Here is a 14,809-nt window from a genome sequence, read left to right as displayed (position 1 = left end):
TTTTTCAGTTCTGCCCACATATTTTCTATAGGACTGAGGTCAGGGCTTTGTGATGGCCCTTCCAATACCTTAACTTTGTTGTCCTTAAGCCATTTTGCCACAACTTTGGAAGTATGCTTGAGGTCATTGTCCATTTGGAAGACCCATTTGCGACCAAGCTTTAACTTCCTGACTGATGTCTTGAGATGTTGCTTCAATATATCCACATAATTTTCCTTCCTCAGGATGCCATCTATTTTGTGAAGTGCACGAGTCCCTCCTGCAGCAAAGCACGCCCACAACATGATGCTGCCACCCCCGTGCTTCACGGTTGGGATGGTGTTCTTCGGCTTGCAAGCTTCCCCCTTTTTCCTCCAAACATAACGATGGTCATTATGGCCAAACAGTTCTATTTTTGTTTCATCAGATTTTCTGGGATTCTGATGAACACGTGTAACTGGTGGGATGTGAACCCTCATCTCCCACTCGGAAGACCAACGTCTTAACTATTAGACCAAAAGGAAATTTCTTCTTGGGCTGAGGTTGTCACCGATTTTCACACGAGCGACACACACACGGACACACACGGACACACACACACACACACACACACACACACACACACACACACACACACACACACACACACACACACACACACACACACAGACACAGACACGGACACGGACACAGACACAGACACACGCACACAGACAGCCTTAGAAAAACCCATATACTTAAAGTCTTCCTGAATGCCAGGAACAATGTACTGTAGCCATGTCACAGTGATGAGAGCACCTAAGACAATGTGACAATGTATCTGAAATGGGGCAAACTCACTTGCAGAATTTGAAGAGAATCTTCTCAAAGACTAGAACAGGGCCTGTGCTGCCTAGGATGGTGAGAGGCTGCCCAGCGAACAGGGAGTAGGCTATCCCCGTCATGGAGGCTCCGAACAGCGACTCAATTGCACTCTGGCCAAAAGGGGAAGTGACAGTAATGGGTTAATGGACGATAGGTTACATAGCACTTTCATAATAACTACACTGTCTGTGCAGTCTTTATTTGTTGAACATGGGTGTCTACTAGGGGATACGGCAACCAAAACCTAGCTATTCGTTTAGTTCAGCTTCATCAGGACACCATCGTGCTTACCTAACGTGTGAATATAAAAGTGCTTTATTGTTGTGCATTACTCCATCAGAAATCCCAGCGAACACGTGAAGTAGGCCTTCAGAAAGCCAGACTGTTCTCCTGCCATTCGTGATAACATGTTGTTAACGCAGCAAAGCCAACGCGTGTCATGTGGTATGAGCGGTGTGTCTTACTATGCGTCCCTCGGTGGCTTCCCCCAGCAGTCCTCCGAAGGTGATGACAGGAGACATGCAGGCACAGTAGAGGAAAAGGAAGGAGGCCAGACACTGCAGGCTCAAAGCGTCCGTGTAGTCAGATAGGTAGTGGGGCGCCTTGCGCTTGATGTCCATGAAGAACCCTCCAAAGAACCTGGAAATCACACACACATTAGCGGATGTACACGAGCACACACACACCACCTTAGTGAACCAGCATCAAATACCATATGAAGTAAAAGGAGTCATATGTGTTCCCTTTCATTTTTCAGTTTCAATTAAAAAGTATGCACCATAGTGTGTTTTTAAATATTTTTTTCCCCTCACAGGCCACACACTAGGAGGAGAGAGGAAACATTCTGATGTTAGAGGAAGCACATGGCGACCTAGCCAGAGGCGGTTGCCGGGGTAACGGGGGGTGTGACTTTGAGTGGTATTTCAGCCGAGCGGGGATGGATGCTATGCTGTGGCCCTCCGGGAGATCATGGCTCATAGCAGAACTGGGCTGCAGGCCAATCTACTTTACACGTCAGGATGAGTTCCTCAGAGACCTACTGTAGCAGGGAGCATCCCTTACAACTACATCACTTCAAATCCCACGACATACAGTACCACTTACTACAACTGCACATAGCCTACTGCCTCCCTCTAAATATACTGTATCACACTACTGCAGCTTCCTCCTCGCTCTAGATACCCTCTACTACACTACTGTAGATACCCAGAACACATGACACCTGCAATAAAGTATTGTTAATAAAGTTGTAACACTGTAATGTGAGTGTCCATAAGTACTTATAAGCTACTAATAATTCATATACATTATTTTGCACTGTTAAGTATTTATTAGGCATTTTAAAAGATTAAGTAACACTTTATTTACAGGATCAAAATGCTTATGAGCGAATGCTGTAGGCTATTAACTATTGAACTAATTATCGCCTATGAAACAGATTCAGGTCAGCACTTAGTTAATGCACACTTAGTGCTCGTATTATAAGTGGACATGATTACATGACAAACTAATAATGGCTTAATAAAAGATTCAAATCGGCCCTTAGTTAATGCACAGTTAGTGATTTATATGTGGACGTCAAATTACCAAAATAGCTAGAGTTTTTCCCCCAGTGTTGTCGAGGCACATTTTAATAAGTGATGCTGGTCTTATGTAGAAAAGTATGCATGGATGATTCCAAATGCATGTATCACACTGAATCAATCACAGCTCTTTTTGTGAACGCAGAGCTTGAGGAACGAGAGAGACCCATAAGGATGTGTGTTTTTTAAAGGATGGCTAGATGTACTGCTGGGGACAGGGACCGCCGGAGAGGAGACAAACAGGGGACTGAAAGACAAAGAGGACCTTAGATGGTCCACAGTGCTGTAGATCACACTCACAGTTCTAGCCAGCCTAATCTCAGCCCAAACACGCACACCACTTCCCTTCAACTCACAACCACCACACACACACTCAAACCTACCTTCCTGTGCGCTGTAGCTCTGGGCCTCCATGGCCACCAGGTTCCTCTGCTTCTCCCAGATCTCCGTTGGGTAGAGGAGGGACCTTGCGCTTTTCCTGTGTGGTAAAGAATAGAGGTCAGAGGTCGGATGGAAAATAAATATTTATTTGCCAAAAATAGCTATATCATTTATTTTCAATGCATCTCCACTAGTAGGGATTGTCCTAAAATAGCCTGTCAGGAAAAACATTCCTTCCAACAACACGGGACTGCTTTTTTAAGGACAAGCAGTCTGGCACGTACCAAAAACAGCTGATGATAGAAAAACAAAACAAATGGATTCAGAAGGGATTTAGAGTGTGTCCTTGGGGTACACCAGCAGTTAAATCCGAGTAAAATTCAGATAGGGTTTAGTCAGTGATGCAGTCGGAAGCAAACTAAGAGATGATGGCATAGGGTCAGAGTCAAATATATATGCATCTCAAAATAAGTCTCTGGTTAGGGGTGATGGCATAGACACCACCAGGAAGAGGCTCACCTGAGAGGGCACGTTTTTGGGCGGCTCTATCCTGATGGAGGGGTCCCACTCCCCAGGTGGCAACACAGTCACCTGGTCCAGGAACTCATCGATGCCGGCCACCAGGTCGTTCCTGTCCTTGGCTTTATACGCCACGTCATGGAACACCTGGGAGGAGCAGAGAGGGAATGGGGTTAACCTGTATGCGTCATCATGAGCTGTTCTTAAACTTGGCTAACATAACCAAAGGCCACACAGGGAAAAGTGCACACATGACTAATGCAACGTGGCTACTTACCTCGTCTGTCATCAGAGTTGCGATGGATCGGCCAATCTCATGGTACTGTGGTCCTTTTCCCAGAGGCCCCAGCAGAATGAACAGGAACCTGAGGGAGAACATAGAAGAAGGTTTTAACATTTTTTTAAAATTTTTATCTTAAATAGTGTGCATCCACTCAGGAACTTACCCAATGCAAAAACACCTATCCCACTTTAGTTACGAACACATACAATTCATAGTATTAACAGTAATCATCATTAACAACAATATTATAATAAAATGAGAGTGTGCGTGTCTGACCTGGTGGTGATGGGGACCTCAGCTAGGCCGTTGAGCAGCACGGCGGGACACAGACGGACAAAGGCCACCACGGGCTGCTCTAAGAACTCTAGCTCCCCCACCAGGACGTTGGATGCCTCTGCACCGGGGGGAATCTTCTTCATGAAGTGGAGGTCAATCTACAGACAATAATCCTATTTAGCTAATAGGAGATAGGAAAATATGCTAAATAGGGTCGACTGAAATGAGGGCCAAGGGATCATGGATAGGCCCACTGAGAAATCTGTCATAAATAGGCTACAGCAGATGTCTGGCTAGATACTGGGTTGTGACTAGAATCAGTGGGTTTATTATTCATTGAGCTACAGAGAAATGGCTAAACGCTTTGAGTGGGTCACACAGCATAGTAAATGCACTGGTCTAACACATACTAACTGGTGGTTAGCATAGTCACAGTAATGTAGCTACTAGCTAATGTACTGCATGTCGATAAAGTAGAATTGTGCTTAGTGGAAACTTTTGGATAGCCTGGTAGCCTGGTAGCCAACCTTAGTATGACAACAACCATACGAGTTGGCTATACAGAACATACAAATAATGGTGCGACCAGGCTAGATGAGTGGGGACTTACCTTGCTGAAGTCCACATGGCTGTTCTCCCGGCTGACATGTTCCTTGCCCTCTGTGGTGGCTGGCTGGGACTGGGGAGAGACAGTCTGACCTGGGAGACATCAGGACAGGAGAGAGCCAGACTGTTAGTCACTGTCACTGGACAACATACTGCACTGTATTCAGATTAAGACTTTTAGTGTAACATTATAATCTAGATGAAATTCATCAATTGATTAATCCTACCTAGATTAAAGAAGGAATGAGGCCTTGACGATTGTCTTTGTGATCAAAACGTTGCACTTTCTAAATTGAATTTGCAAGTAGTACTATTTTACTTTTGAAGGTTTGGGACTGCCCAAGAGATTAGAGAAAACACAGGGAGATTATCTATGGCGTACTGGAGGTAATGAAGTGGTTATGACTGGTTTCTGTGCTTGCAACATCTAAATGAGTTCCATTTGAGAAAGGCCCAGTGTTAGTCTCAGACTAGACTATAGGCGTCCTGGCTAGTTGCCTGTATAGATCTCCTCATCTGGGTCCATTGTTGGGATAGGGCAGTAACCCTGGCCAACAGCCTGGTGGAAGCTGAAGCGAATAGAGCTCCGCTTAGCTCTGCAAGGCAGGGATTGGCTGTCTGGATCTGAGGGGAGGCAGCCACGGCAGGAGTGCTTTGACGGGGTGGGGCTTACAGATGGGGAAGGGGTGATGGTGGAGGTGGACACACATGGAGGGCAGCACACACACAGAGCGCATGGCCTGCAGGAGAAGGCCTGTCTGAAGGCCTGTCTGCGTGTGTTTGTGTCAGTCTTGGGGGACGCCTTCGTCTTAAAGGTGCAAAAGAGGGGGGGAGCTGTCGACTGGATGTGTAAACGAACACACATACATGCACACAGACACAAGCAGACGTGTGTTTATATATATATATATATATATATATATATATATATATATATATATATATATATATATAGTTGAAGTCGGAAGTTTACATACAACTTAGCCAAATAAATTTCAACTCCGTTTTTCACAATTCCTGACATTTAATCCTAGTAGAAATTCCCTGTCTTAGGTCAGTTAGGATCACCACTTTATTTTAAGAATGTGAAATGTCAGAATAATAGTAGAGAGAATAATTTATTTCAGCTTGTATTTCACATTCCCAGTGGGTCAGAAGTTTACGTACACTCAATTACTATTTTTTCCTTTAAATTGTTTAACTTGGGTCAAACGTTTTGGGTAGCCTTCCACAAGCTTCCCACAATAAGTTGGGTGAATTTTAGCCCATTCCTCCTGACAGAGCTGGTGTAACTGAGTCAGGTTTGTAGGCCTCCTTGCTCACACACGCTTTTTCAGTTCTGCCCACAAATTTTCTATAGGATTGGGGTCTGGGCTTTGTGCTGGCCAGTCCAATACCTTGACTTAGTTGTCCTTATGCCATTTTGCTACAACTTTGGAAGTATGCTTGGGGTCAATGTTCATTTGGAAGACCCCTTTGTGACCAAGTTTTAACTTCCTGACTGATGTCTTGAGATGTTGCTTCAATATATCCACATAATTTTCCTTCCTCAGGATGCCATCTATTTTGTGAAGTGCACCAGTCCCTCCTGCAGCAAAGCACCCCCACAACATGATGCTGCCACCCCCGTGCTTCATGGTTGGGATGGTGTTCTTCGGCTTGCAAGCATCCCCCTTTTTCCTCCAAACATAACGATGGTCCTTATGGCCAAACAGTTATATTTTTGATTCTTCAGACCAGAGGACATTTCTACAAAAAATACAATCTTTGTCCCCATGTGCAGTTGCAAACCGTAGTCTGTTTTTTTATGGTGGTTTTGGAGCAGTGGCTTATTTCTTGCTGAGCGTCTTTCAGGTTATGTCGATATAGGACTCATTTTACTGTGGATATAGATACATTTGTACCCGTTTCCTCCAGCATCTTCACAAGGTGCTTTGGTGTTATTCTGGGATTGATTTTCACTTTTCGCACAAAGTATGTTCATCTCTAGGAGACAGAACGCATCTCCTTCCTGAGCGGTAAGACAGCTGCGTGGTCCCATGGTGTTTATACTTGTGTACTATTGTTTATACAGATGAATGTGGTACCTTCACGCGTTTGGAAATTGCTCCCAAGGATGAACCAGACTTGTGGAGGTCTACAATTTTTTCTGGGGTCTTGGCTGATTTCTTTTGATTTTCCCATGTCAAGCAAAGAGGCACTGCGTTTGAAGGTAGGCCTTGAAATATATCCACAGGTACACCTCCAATTGACTCAAATTATGTCAATTAGCCTATCAGAAGCTTCTAAAGCCATGACATAATTTTCTGGAATTTTCCAAGCTGTTTAAAGTCACAGTCAACTTAGTGTACGTAAACGTCTGACCCACTGGAATTGTGATACAGTGAATTATAAGTGAAATAATCTGTCTGTAAACAATTGTTGGAAGAATTACTTGTGTCATGCACAAAGTAGATGTCCTAACCTACTTGCCAAAACTATAGTTTGTTAACAAGAAATGTGTGGAGTGGTTGAAAAACGAGTTTTAATGACTCCAACCTAAGTGTATGTAAACTTCAGACTTCAACTGTGTACATATATACACAATATATATATATATATATATATATATATATATATATATATACACACACACACACACACAGACATACATATGACATATGACACACACACACAGACACACACAGACACATACAGACATAGACACATACACACAAACAAAAGGAGAGAATGTAGATAGTAGTTGAGATATTAATCAAACAACACATCAAGTCACATAGAAACACAATACAGGACAACAATCAGAAAAGCCACAAAACTGTGATTTGTGTGTGGTTGGTTGGTTGGTTGGTTGGTGAGCTCACCGTTCTTGTCCATGGAGTGGGGCTCGGAATGCTTTTTGCCAATGTCGGCGAAGGAGCGTACGATGGGGATGCGGTTGGACAGCTTCTTGTGGTTCTGGTGGTGGTGCTGCTTCAGGAGCGCCTCACGGATCCTCCTCCTCACGTCCTCCCCCACCGCGGCCGACACCTCATGCTGGTCCAGGACCATATCTGAGAGAACACACATATAGATTGGTTAGGGGTTTGAGTGCCTTACTCAAGGGCACAACGGCAGTAGTTGGCACCTGATATTCTAACTCCGGTAACTCTCCAGTTGCAGACTCACTCCCGCCAGACTTTCCCCGTCGACCCCTTGGATTTGAACCAGCAACCTTCTGGCCACCCTCCAATCCAGCACCACTCTACGTACCGGCGATCTCCTCCAGTGAGTTGGCCCTCATGTCCAGCAGCACAGTGCCGTTGAGGATGCAGCTCCTCAGCTCAAATAGGCTATGAAGAGACAGGGTGGCCACGTAGGGCTTGCTCCAACGCTCGCCTCCATCCTCCACGTCCTCCTCAAACTTCAGCCACCTACACACACACACAGATACGCATAAGCAGAAAAACGGACACCTGATTGGCTGTGAAGCTGGAGCGGGTCGTGCGATTGGTTACCTGGCGGTCTCCTTCCACTCTGCATCCTCGCCCTCTCTCAGGCAGATCTCATCCAGCTCAGTGAAGAGGGCATGAGGTATGTGCTCCTCATCACCATCCTCTGTCCCCAGAAGGAACTGCACCCTCTGGGCAGGAGTGTCTGCTGTAGAGGGGTAGAGGAGGCGAAGGAGAGGGTTGGGGGTGTGGAGAGGGGGGAAGAAAGGGAGAAGGGGGAAGATGAGTAAGAGAGAAAGGGGGGTGAGAGAAAGAAAAAAAACTTTTTCCCAAACACAGTGTGTCTAAACTCTGGTGTCCACCCAGCGCGCCCTAGACATTCTGTCTGAGGACCAACTAGGTTCACCTAGCCACGTAATAATACACACAGGCACAAACGACCTGAGACCACAGCAGGAAAGGGTGGCCACAGCACTGACGGGAGTGATTGAAAAAGCTTCTTCTACTTTCCCCAATGCACAAGTGGTTATCTCCACCCTGCTACCACGAAAAGACTTCCCTGCTACAATACAGCTGGTAAACGCAAGTATTTCCTGTGACTGTGCCTCAAAACCAAATGTTTTCCTAGCCCTCCACTCCACCCTGGACTTGAACAGCCTCTATGACCAGGTCCACCTGGTGGGCAGCACTGCCCACCTTCGCCCGGACTCTAAAGGACATCGCTCTTAAATGCAGCCCCAACACTTCACACAGGAGCAACTGATCAATAGACACCCCACCCAGACCAGCGAGACACACTCCCAGACCTGCGGGACCCCCCCCCCCGACCCCCACATAGAAAACCCACACCAAGAGGACCTACATCCAGACCACAACACCACCAGACACATACACACCCCCACCCCAACCGATCAACACCCCCCCAAGTCAACCATGCACACACCCCATTTAGGCCCCCTCAGATCAGACCTATGCCCCTCCTGCCCACCCCATGTACCCCACCCCCACAAAGAGGACCTCAACATGGAAGTCACACATACGCCCAGGCAGTGAGCGGGCAAACAGGCCCAACCCCCACTCTTACACTAGCCCAAGCCAATAGCATGTACCAGATGCTCAGCAGGCTCTGCTCACACTTCCTGGCCTGAGGCCAAACCACACGACCAACAACATTAGACACTTTATGGAACACAAAGCCTTCACTATCTCATCCTGGAATATCCAAGGCCTGAAGTCATCTACCTTTGGCCTAAAGATCAGGAACCTGGACTTCATCAAAGAAATCAGAAATGCAGACATTGTCATCCTACAAGAAACCTGGTATAGAGGAGACAGACACACTGGTTGCCCTTCTAGGTGACGGAGAGCTGGTAGTCCCATCCAACAAACTACCAGGTGTGAAACATGGAAGGGACTCAGGGGGTATGCTAATTTGGTATAGAGCAGACCTAACTCACTCCATTAAATTAATCAAAACAGAAACATTTTACATTTGGCTAGAAATTCAAAAGGAAATTACCTTAGAAAAATGTCCTTCTGTGTGCTACCTATATCCCCCCACTAAAATCCCCATACTTTAATGAAGACAGCTTCTCCATCCTGGAGGGGGAAATCAATCATTTCCAGACCCAGGGACTAGACCGTGGCGATGCCAGAACCTAAATGCCAGAACCGGACAAGAACCTGACACCCTCAGCACACAGGGGGACAAACACCTGCCTGGAGGTGACAACATTCCCTCCCCCATATGCCCCCCTAGGCACAACTATGACAACATAACCAACAAAAATGGGTCACAACTCCTGCAGCTCTGTCGCACGCTAGGTATGTACATAGTCAATGGTAGGCTTCAAGGGGACTCCTATGGTAGGTACACCTATAGCTCATCTCTTGGCACTAGTACTGTAGACTACTTTATCACTGACCTCAACCCAGAGTCTCTCAGAGCGTTCACAGTCAGCCCACTGACACCCCTATCAGACCACAGCACAGCAAGTCACAGTCTACTTGAACAGAGCAATACTCAATCATGAGGCATCAAAGCCAAAGGAACTGAGTAATATTATGAAATGCTATAGATGGAAGGAATGTAGTTTGGAAACCTATCAAAAAACAATTAGGCAACAACAAATTCAATCCCTTTTAGACAACTTCCTGGACAAAACGTTCCACTGTAACAGTGAAGGTGTAAACTTGGCAGTAGAACATCTCAACAGTATATTTGACCTCTCAGCTTCCCTATCAAATCTAAAAATCTCAAATAGAAAATGAACAACAATGACAAATGTTTTGATGAAGAATGCAAAAATCTAAGAAATAAATTGAGAAACCTGTCCAACCAAAAACATAGAGACCCGGAAAACCTGAGACTACGCCTTCACTATGGTGAATCACTAAAACAATACAGAAATACACCACGGAAAAAGAAGGAACAGCACGTCAGAAATCAGCTCAATGTAATTGAAGAATCCATAGACTCTAACCACTTATGGGAAAATTGGAAAACACTAAACAAACAACAACATGAAGAATTATCTATCCAAAATGGAGATGTATGGGTAAACCACTTCTCCAATCTTTTTGACTCTATAACAAAGACCAAACAGCAAAAACATATAAATAATCAAATACAAATCTTAGAATCAACTATTAAAGACTACCAGAACGCACTGGATTCTCCAATTACCTTGAATGAACTACAGGACAAAATAAAAACCCTCCAACCCAAAAAGGCCTGTGGTGTTGATGGTATCCTCAATGAAATTATAAAATATACAGACAACAAATTCCAATTGGCTATACTAAAACTCTTTAACATCATCCTTAGCTCTGGCATCTTCCCCAATATTTGGAACCAAGGACTGATCACCCCAATCCACAAAAGTGGAGACAAATTTTACCCAAATTACTACCGTGGGATATGCGTCAACAGCAACCTTGGGAAAATCCTCTGCATTATCATTAACAGCAGACTCGTACATTTCCTCAGTGAAAACAATGTACTGAGCAAATGTCAAATGGGCTTTTTACTAAATTATCATACAACAGACCATGTATTCACCCTGCACACCCTGATTGACAAACAAACAAACCAAAACAAAGACAAAGTTTTCTCATGCTTTGTTGATTTCAAAAAAGCCTTCGACACAATTTGGCATGAGAGTCTGCTATATACATTGATGGAAAGTGGTGTTGGGGGAAAAACATACGACATCATAAAATCCATGTACACAAACAACAAGTGTGAGGTTAAAATAGGCAAAAAACACACACATTTCTTCCCACAGGGCCGTGGGGTGAGACAGGGATGCAGCGTAAGCTCTTCAACATATATATACAATATATCAACGAATTGGCGAGGGCACTAGAAAAGTCTGCAGCACCCAGCCTCACCCTACCAGAATCTGAAGTCAAATGTCTACTGTTTGCTGAAGATCTGGTGCTTCTGTCACCAACCAAGGAGGGCCTACAGCAGCACCTTCAGCACAGATTCTGCCAGACCTGGGCCCTGACAGTAAATCTCAGTAAGACCAAAATGTTTTATTTTTTTTATTTAACCTTTATTTAACCAGGTAGGCCAGTTGAGAACAAGTTCTCATTTACAACTGCGACCTAGCCAAGATAAAGCAAAGCAGTGCGACAAAAAACAACACAGAGTTACACATAGGATAAACAAAAGTACAGTCAATAACAAAATAGAAAAATCTATATGCACTGTGTGCAAATGGAGTAAGGAGGTAAGGCAATAAATAGGCCATAGTAGAAAAGTAATTACAATTTAGCAAATTAACACTGAAGTGATAGATGTGCAGATGATGATGTGCAAGTAGAAGTACTGGTGTGCAAAAGAGCAAAAAGTAAATAAAAACAATATGGGGATGAGGTAGGTAGTTGGGTGGGCTATTTACAGATGGGCTATGTGCAGCTGCAGCGATCGGTAAGCTGCTCGGATAGCTGATGCTTAAAGTTAGTGAGGGAGATATAAGTCTCCAACTTCAGCGATTTTTGCAATTCGTTCCAGTCATTGGCAGCAGAGTACTGTAAGGAAAGGTGGCCAAAGTGGGTGTTGGGGATGATCAGTGAGATATACCTGCTGGAGCGCGTGCTACAGGTGGGTGTTGTTATCGTGACCAGTGAGCTGAGATAAGGCGGTGCTTTACCAAAAAGAGACTTATAGATGACCTGGAGCCAGTGGGTCTGGCAACGAATATGTAGCGAGGGCCAGCCGACGAGAGCATACAGGTCGCAGTGGTGGGTGGTATAAGGGGCTTTGGTGACAAAATGGATGGCACTGTGATAGACTGCATCCAGTTTGCTGAGTAGAGTGTTGGAGGCTATTTTGTAAATGACATCGCCGAAGTCGAAGGATCAGTAGGATAGTCAGTTTTACGAGGGTATGTTTGGCAGCGTGAGTGAAGGAGGCTTTGTTGCGAAATAGAAAGCCGATTCTAGATTTAATTTTGGATTGGAGATGCTTAATATGAGTCTGGAAGGAGAGTTTACAGTCTAGCCAGACACCTAGGTATTTGTAGTTGTCCACATATTCTAAGTCAGAACCGTCCAGAGTAGTGATGCTAGTAGGGCGGGCGGGTGCGGGCAGCGATCGGTTGAAAAGCATGCATTTAGTTTTACTAGCGTTTAAGAGCAGTTGGAGGCCATGGAAGGAGTGTTGTATGGCATTAAAGCTCGTTTGGAGGTTTGTTAACACAGTGTCCAAAGAAGGGCCAGATGTATACAGAATGGTGTCAGCCCAAGAATTGAACCCTGTGGTAACCCCATAGAGACTGCCAGAGGTCCAGACAACAGGCCTTCTGATTTGACACACTGAACTCTATCTGAGAAGTAGTTGGTGAACCAGGCGAGGCAGTCATTTGAGAAACCAAGGCTGTTGAGTCTGCCGATAAGAATACGGTGATTGACAGAGTCGAAAGCCTTGGCCAGGTCGATGAATACGGCTGCACAGTATTGTCTTTTATCGATGGCGGTTATGACATAATTTAGTACCTTGAGCGTGGCCGAGGTTTACCCGTGACCAGCTCAGAAACCGGATTGCATAGCGGAGAAGGTACGGTGGGATTCGAAATGGTCAGTGATCTGTTTGTTAACTTGGCTTTCGAAGACTTTAGAAAGGCAGGGCAGGATGGATATAGGTCTGTAACAGTTTGGGTCTAGAGTGCCTCCCCCTTTGAAGAGGGGGATGACCTCGGCAGCTTTTCAATCTTTAGGAATCTCGGATGATATGAAAGAGAGATTGAACAGACTAGTAATAGGGGTTGTGACATGGCGGCGGATAATTTTAGAAAGAGAGGGTCCAGATTGTCTAGCCCAGCTGATTTGTACGGGTCCAGGTTTTGCAGCTCTTTCAGAACATCTGCTATCTGGATTTGGGTGAAGGAGACGCTGGGGAGGCTTGGGCAAGTAGCTGTGGGGGGTGCAGAGCTGTTGGCCAGGGTTGGGGTAGCCAGGAGGAAAGCATGGCCAGCCGTAGAGAAATGCTTATTGAAATTCTCGGTTATCGTGGATTTATCGGTGGTGACAGTGTTTCCTAGCCTCAGTGCGGTGGGCAGCTGGGAGGAGGTGCTCTTATTCTCCATGAACTTTACAGTGTCCCAAAACTTTTTGGAGTTAGAGCTACAGGATGCAAATTTCTGTTTGAAAAAGCTAGCCTTAGCTTTCCTTACTGACTGTGTGTATTGGTTCCTGACTTCCCTGAAAAGTTGCATATCTCGGGGACTATACTATAATAATAGTATTCCAAAAAAGGTCCAGTCACCAGGACCACAAATACAAAGTCCATCTAGACACCGCTTGGGCTAAACATCAGTGCCACAGGTAACTTCCACAAAGCTGTGAACGATCTGAGAGACAAGGCAAGAAGGGCATTCTATGCCATCAAAAGGAACATAACATTCGACATACCAATTAGGATCTGGCTAAAAATACTTGAATCAGTTATAGAACCCATTGCCCTTCATGGTTGTTAAGTCTGGGGTCCGCTCACCAACCAAGAATTCACAAAATGGGACACACATCAAATTGAGACTCTGCATGCAGAATTCTGCAAAAAATATCCTCCGTGTACAACGTAGAACACCAAATAATGCATGTGGAGCAGAATTAGGCCGATACCCGCTAATTATCAAAAGCCAGAAAAGAGACGTTATATTCTACAACCACCTAAAAGGAAGCGATTCCCAAACCTTCCATAACAAAGCCATCACCTACAGAGAGATGAACCTGGAGAAGAGTCCCCTAAGCAAGCTGGTCCTGGGCCTCGATTCACAAACACAAACACACCCCACAGAGGCCCAGAACAGCAACACAATTAGACCCAACCAAATCATGAGAAAACAAAAAGATAATTACTTGACACATTGGAAAGAAGTAACAAAAAAACAGCGCAAACTAGAATGCTATTTGGCCCTAAACAGAGAGTACACAGTGGCAGAATAACTAACCACAGTGACTGACCCAAACTTAAGGAAAGCTTTGACTATGTACAGACTCAGTGAGCATAGCCTTGCTATTGAGAAAGGCCGCTGTAGGCAGACCTGGCTCTCAAGAGAAGACAGGCTATGTGCCCACAAAATGAGGTGGAAACTGAGCTGCACTTCCTAACCTCCTGCCCAATGTATGACCATATTAGAGACACATATTTCCCTCAGATTACACAGATCCACAAAGAATTCGAAAACAAATCCGATTTTGATAAACTCCCATATCTACTGGGTGACAAACCGCAGCATGCCATCACAGCAGCAAGATTATTATTTTTGAACTTCTGTGAGTGTAATGTTTACTGTTCATTTTTATTGTTTATTTCACTTTTGTATATTATCTACTTCACTTGCTTTGGCAATGTTAACATATGTTCCCATGCCAATAAA

The 14,809-nt window shown here is 44.8% G+C and overlaps 1 pseudogene; it reads right to left on the bottom strand.

Moving 5' to 3' along the window:
• LOC120050750 overlaps positions 1-14,809 on the bottom strand; it is a 49,015-nt pseudogene that overhangs the window by 9,068 nt on the left and 25,138 nt on the right.

This window comes from Salvelinus namaycush, chromosome 7 (genome assembly GCF_016432855.1).
Source record: "Salvelinus namaycush isolate Seneca chromosome 7, SaNama_1.0, whole genome shotgun sequence".
Lineage (NCBI taxonomy): Eukaryota > Metazoa > Chordata > Actinopteri > Salmoniformes > Salmonidae > Salvelinus > Salvelinus namaycush.
The sequence above is the reverse complement of the archived record's forward strand: the minus strand, read 5'-3'. Positions and strand labels throughout refer to the sequence as shown.